We start from the raw sequence: 7,311 nt of genomic DNA on the forward strand, positions 1-7,311 counted from the left end.
AATCAGAATGAGAGAATCCAGAAGAGAGCATTAAATAAGACACTTTTTAATTAGAAATTAAAACTTTTAAAGAAAATCAAATATTTCAGTTGTTTCATCTGTAAAAGTGCAAGCAAGAAGAGTAGTAATTTTATGTTGTACACCTGAAACAATACCTCAATACATGTTTTAATTAAAAATAGATTGAAAAATAAAAAGAGAAGAGTAGCAATTTTACAAGAAGTGACAAAAAAGTTCACTTATGATCTTTGCAAAAACTAAGTGAAAGAGTTTTAATTAAAAGAGAAGCCATTTTTAAAATAATAAACTACGGTAATAAAAATTAACTAATAAATGAAATGTTAATAAGCACAATGAATACACAAATTCATGAAAAATATAATTCTAACTTAAAATTCTGGCTCTTGCAAGAGAAGACAAACATCTTTATGTAAATTATGTCAATTAATTTATAGTAATTAAGTCACAGTTACAAGATCTGATCCAATTCAAACTAGTTAACCTCTCTCTGTTCCATGGCTACAAACAACATCCTCTGGTTATTAATGTTAACAAGATAGACAAGATTTTTAACAATTGGTGGAAACAAGCTTTTACTCACAAAAATCTGAAAGCAGAAATCTTACCAAGATGACTCTATAGTCATCATGCAACTTTATTTAGAGAGGATAGTACTTACATCTACCTAGGCAGTGGTCAGGATTTTGATCAACACCAATGTCTGGAGGTAAGTGATACAGGGCTTTCCTATATGAGGGAGCCACCTTATTTCTATCCTGTTGCTCTGATGTATTCGATCTCCATTGCTGAGGTAACCTTCACAGTTCAAAGTGACTGCTACAGCTCCAAGCATGGCATCTTCAATCTACCTAGCAAGAAAGAAGAAATAAAAGAAGGATGTATCCTTCTCTTAACAACACATCCCAGAAATTGCATATACCACATATACTTGCATCCCATTGAACAGCACTTAGTTGACTGTCCATAACTAACTATGAACTAGCAGTCTTTTTTCAGGGTGGTCATAAGCCCAGATGAAAATTAGGAGCCATACTACTACAGAAAAAATGGAAACTGAATATTGGAGAATAATCAGCAGTCTGCCATAAATGTCATTTTCTTTTCCTATATCCAACTTCCCTGGAAATGTTGGTGAAAGGTTCACATATTTCTACTCCAGTTGTGAACAAGGTTCACATTCTGGGGCACCTGAGTTCTTTCAGCATCTCCAATTATTTCATGACAGTTAAAATTAGGAGACTGGTCTACCCAAGTTCCCAAAAAGATCTCTAGGAGATATCATCACTAGTTAGTTAGACTCCCTCCTTAGATCGTAGATCCTAAGATGTTTTTGTCAACAGTAGTGGCTTTGTAATGTGTCAACCTGATTAGGCTACAAACTATAAGGCAGACTCTCCCATAAAAAAGAGGGAAATTTCTTTTGTGCATATACCATGATGGTTGTATCATTTTATTGTTTCCCGACGTAGAAAAAAAGCTTAATTGTTCTTTTAACCTTTGAAATTCAGATGTTTCAACAAGACAAAATCCTATTAAGATAAAGTTGTGGGCTAATTTCTAATGATCTATATATTCCTAGAATGAGACCAAACATTCCAGGTGTCTGATTCTTAGACATATTATTGCTCCATAGCATTAAACACAATGACTTTCTTCTTTAAAAAAAAAAATTGAGGTATAGTTGATGTACAATATTATATAATTTTCAGTTGTACAGCATAGTGATTCACAATCTTTAAAGGATATAGTCCATTTGTAGTTATTATGAACTATTGGCTATATTCCCTGTGTTGTACAATACATCCTTGTAGCTTATCTATTTTATACATAGTAGTTTGCGTCGCCTAATCCCCTACCCCTATCATGCCCTTCCCGTCTTCCCCCTTCCCGCTGGTAACGACAAATTTGTTTTCTAGATCTGTGAGTTTCTTTTTTGCTATATTCACTACTTTGTTGTATATTTTAGACTCCACGTACAAGTGATATCATACAGTATTTGTCTTTTCTGTCTGACTTATTTCACTTAGCGTAATGCCCTCCAAGTCCATCCATGCTGTTGCAAATGGCAAAATGTCATTCTTTTTTATGGCTGAGTAGTGTTAAAGTAGCTTTCTTTAGAAAATGATGAAGAGAAGAATTTTCCCCAGAGAATTCTTCCTCAAATTAACACCATAAAGTTTCCTAATACTTGTAGTTACCCATTGGGAGAATCCAGCATATAGTTCTAAGGGCCCTCTTGCCAATGGCTTTCCTTAACTCTGGCAACAGATTTATCCATAACTGCCAACAAGTTATGTGCATCCTGATTTGAGAAAACCGGCAAACGTATTAAGCATTTTTAGAATACGAAATGTTTACTCAAAATGAAATATTGACACTCGTTATTTTGTAAATTACATTTTAGAGTGTTACCTAGTTTATCTTGCATTCAGAAAAGTAAGTAAGGAATTTTATTAAATAAGTTTTCACTTATTGTTAATCATTTAAGTCCTCATCTTTCATTCCCTACAATTTACTGAAGTATTTAAGAATCAGATTTAAGAGTGTGTTATAGCAATAAGAAGAAATAATAGGTAAACCAGGTTAAAGTTCTTTAAAGATTTTCAATGTGCATTTCCGAAGGTAATATTTATTACATAATATTTAATTATTTCTAATTTAGCCCAATGATGGGCTTGCATCATTGACATCCCCTGCTATTGTCAGGCAGCAAGTCTCAATTCTAGGAGTTTACAAGTTGGAGAGTAAAGACAAATACACACGAAACCATTAAATAACATTGCCAGAGTTTATATTGATAAAACACGCCAGAGGTTCTTGAATAGAGGATTGATTCTATAAACTGATGGTTTAGGAAAACGTTTAGAATAGCACGCAGGAGGAACCAGAATAGGAAGTAAAAGACAAGGTGTGTCTAGATATTGACAATGACGCAAGTATCAGGTGATAAGGACCCAGACGTTCGTCCTGGCAGTGGATATAGAAAGGAATGTTGGATTCGAAAAAATTTACAAAATTTGATGCCTGATTGGAAGTAATGGAATAATGAGAGAAGAGTCAAAAAAAATCACTCAATTTTCTCTACAGAAGAACAACAACAGCAACAAAAGAAAACAACATGTGATGTTATTCTCAGATAAAAGGAAAGAAAAGTGGGAGATTAACTTGGAGATAAAATGATAAATTTGCCTTGGGACATGTTGAGTTTGAAACAGTGCAGACAGCTCTTATTGAAGATGGAATTCTTTTCACTGGTTGGATTCTCTGAAGAGCAGACTTTGAGATCAAGTGTGGTATGTACAGTGTTTACTAGGTTGCACCCTTGGGACTGGTACGTGGAAGTGAAGGCAAGAAAGTGATACTGGGTAGAGGGAGAAGTTGAGCTGTGATGCAGGCCCAGCAACAAGTTCAGCTGACCCTGCAGGACACCCTAGAGCATAAAAGGCCAGTTAGATTCGCCCAGTGTAGGCTCAAAATCATCGACCTTTATAACCCCAATGATTGGATGGGCTTCCCTGGAGAGGGGCATGACTTGGACAAAGCAGCTAAGGCTGTTCCTGGAGAGGCTGACAGCCAAAGCAAATAGCCCTTCATTAAAGGGGGCACATCCCAGTAACTCCCACAATTACAAAACTGTGGTGGAGATGAGAGTTGGAGCTAAAGCAAAGTTAGTTAATTAGTGAATCCAGTTCTGTTTCTGCTTCTAACATTGGTAAACGTAACACAAAATCTGCCATGGTTGTAGTTGTCATTTTCTGAAATGCTGGATTATCCTAGCAGGAAATAAAAGAATTTTAGAATGGTGGAGTAGTCATTCATGCGTTGACTTCTATAAAAGCACATATGTCTCTAAAATGAATGATTATCCTTACCTACAACATAATAAATAAGCAAATTTAAAAACTGCTAATTACTGTTGCTCATGCTTGCTAGCCAATAGCTAGCTTCGGGGGCTGGGCCATGAAGTACAGCAGTAGTCAATAAAAGGAATGAGAATTTTAAAACAGTTCTGAACATTTCCTAACTTATCTGTTTAGGGACACATAGACTGTGATATTTCACTGGTTTTTGAATACTTTATCTAAAGGGGTAACTTTAAAATATTTTTATGTTACCAAATGTTTAAATTTTTGTCATATTAATGACAAATAAATGTTCACAGATATTTCTAAATATTATCTAGAGTACATGTTCATCCACTATTTGTCAGCCACACTTTTTCCTTCTAAATACATGTCAAAGTTCTGTATCATTTCTCACTTAAATACTATTATTCTATTGAGAAACAAGGTTATCACCATGACAACACAGAAACTTTGTGGAGCAGAGCTGCCATACTTATCTAGTATACATACCTTTGGATCTTTACATGAGAGAGAAATAAGCATCTATTTTATTTAAGCCACTAATATTCTTGTTTCGGTTTTGTTTTCTGGTTCTCCCAGGTGAACTTTATTCTAATCTTAATTTTTTTCTTCTTGCATAAGAAAATATTTTAGGGTAAGTTTTGACTAACTTAAGGCCCCCTCTTTACTACCTATACAATTTTATTCAAAAATGCTGTAAAAATGTTACATGACCTATCATTATGATGTATTTAAAGTAAGAAGTTATTTGTACTTGAAAGAAAAAAAATGTAATATGTTCAACTCTAAAAATCGACTAAGATAATACTAAAAGGGAAGTTAAGTTGAAATCTTAAGCAGACTGGCAGAAAATCTTTGCAAAACACACATCTAATATATGACTGGTATCTAAAATATGCAAAGAATTCTAAAACCTCAACAATAAGAAAATAAGCAACCCCATTAAAAAATGTGGAAAAGATCTGAACAGATGCCTGACCAAAGATATACAGATGGCAAATAAGCATATGAAAAGATGTTCAAAGTTCATATGTCATTAGGGTATTGCAAATTAAAACAACAGTGAGATACCACTGCACACCTATTAGAATGGCTAAAATTCAAAGCACGGACAGCAACAAATTCTTCAAGAATGGAAAGCAAAAGGAACTCTCATGAATTGCTGATGGGAGTGGAAAATGCTAAATCCACTTTGGAGGACAGTTTGGTGGTTTCTTATAAGACTAAACTACTATTACCATATGATTCAGCAATCATGCTTCTTGGTACTTACCAAATGAATGAAAAACATGTCCACACAAAAACCTGCACATGGATGTTTATAGCAACTTTATTCAAAATTTCCAAAACTGAGAAGCAACCAAGATGTCCTTTAGCAGGTGAATGAACAAATAAATGGACTATTACTCAGTGCTCAAATGGAAAAGAGCCATCAAGGCATGAAAAGACATGGAGGAACCTTAATTGCATATTACTAAGTGCAAGAGGTCAATCTGAAAGGCTACATACTGCATATTCCAACTATATGATTTCAGGAAAAGATAAAACTGTGGAGAGAGTAAAAAGATGAGTGGTTGCCTTGGTTTGGGGATGGGGAGGGTTGAATAGGATACCAGTCCTCTATTAGATGTGTGTTTTGCAAAGATTTTCTACCAGTCTACTTAAGATTTCTCAATAGAATAATAGTATCTAAGTGAGAAATGATACAGAACTTTGACATGTATTTAGAAGGAAAAAGTGTGGCTGACAAATAGTGGATGAACATGAACTCTAGATAATATTTAGAAATATTTGTGAACATTTATTTGTCATTAATATGACAAAAATTTAAACATTTGGTAACATAAAAATATTTTTAAAGTTACCCCTTTAGATAAAGTATTCAAAAACCAGTGAAATATCACAGTCTATGTGTCTCTAAACAGATAAGTTAGGAAATGTTCAGAATTGTTTTAAAATTCTCATTCCTTTTATTGACTACTGCTGTACTTCATGGCCCAGCCCCCGAAGCTAGCTATTGGCTAGCAAGCATGAGCAACGGTAATTAGCAGTTTTTAAATTTGCTTATTTATTATGTTGTAGGTAAGGATAATCATTCATTTTAGAGACATATGTGCTTTTATAAAAGTCAACACATGAATGACTACTCCACCATTCTAAAATTCTTTTATTTCCTGCTAGGATAATCCAGCATTTCAGAAAATGACAACTACAACCATGGCAGATTTTGTGTTACGTTTACCAATGTTAGAAGCAGAAGCAGAACTGGATTCACTAATTAACTAACTTTGCTTTAGCTCCAACTCTCATCTCCACCACAGTTTTGTAATTGTGGGAGTTACTGGGATGTGCCCCCTTTAATGAAAGGCTATTTGCTTTGGCTGTCAGCCTCTCCAGGAACAGCCTTAGCTGCTTTGTCCAAGTCATGCCCCTCTCCAGGGAAGCCCATCCAATCATTGGGGTTATAAAGGTCGATGATTTTGAGCCTACACTGGGCGAATCTAACTGGCCTTTTATGCTCTAGGGTGTCCTGCAGGGTCAGCTGAACTTGTTGCTGGGCCTGCATCACAGCTCAACTTCTCCCTCTACCCAGTATCACTTTCTTGCCTTCACTTCCACGTACCAGTCCCAAGGGTGCAACCTAGTAAACACTGTACATACCACACTTGATCTCAAAGTCTGCTCTTCAGAGAATCCAACCAGTGAAAAGAATTCCATCTTCAATAAGAGCTGTCTGCACTGTTTCAAACTCAACATGTCCCAAGGCAAATTTATCATTTTATCTCCAAGTTAATCTCCCACTTTTCTTTCCTTTTATCTGAGAATAACATCACATGTTGTTTTCTTTTGTTGCTGTTGTTGTTCTTCTGTAGAGAAAATTGAGTGATTTTTTTTGACTCTTCTCTCATTATTCCATTACTTCCAATCAGGCATCAAATTTTGTAAATTTTTTCGAATCCAACATTCCTTTCTATATCCACTGCCAGGACGAACGTCTGGGTCCTTATCACCTGATACTTGCGTCATTGTCAATATCTAGACACACCTTGTCTTTTACTTCCTATTCTGGTTCCTCCTGCGTGCTATTCTAAACGTTTTCCTAAACCATCAGTTTATAGAATCAATCCTCTATTCAAGAACCTCTGGCGTGTTTTATCAATATAAACTCTGGCAATGTTATTTAATGGTTTCGTGTGTATTTGTCTTTACTCTCCAACTTGTAAACTCCTAGAATTGAGACTTGCTGCCTGACAATAGCAGGGGATGTCAATGATGCAAGCCCATCATTGGGCTAAATTAGAAATAATTAAATATTATGTAATAAATATTACCTTCGGAAATGCACATTGAAAATCTTTAAAGAACTTTAACCTGGTTTACCTATTATTTCTTCTTATTGCTATAACACACTCTTAAATCTGAT

Source organism: Lagenorhynchus albirostris, chromosome 4, assembly GCF_949774975.1.
Source record: "Lagenorhynchus albirostris chromosome 4, mLagAlb1.1, whole genome shotgun sequence".
Lineage (NCBI taxonomy): Eukaryota > Metazoa > Chordata > Mammalia > Artiodactyla > Delphinidae > Lagenorhynchus > Lagenorhynchus albirostris.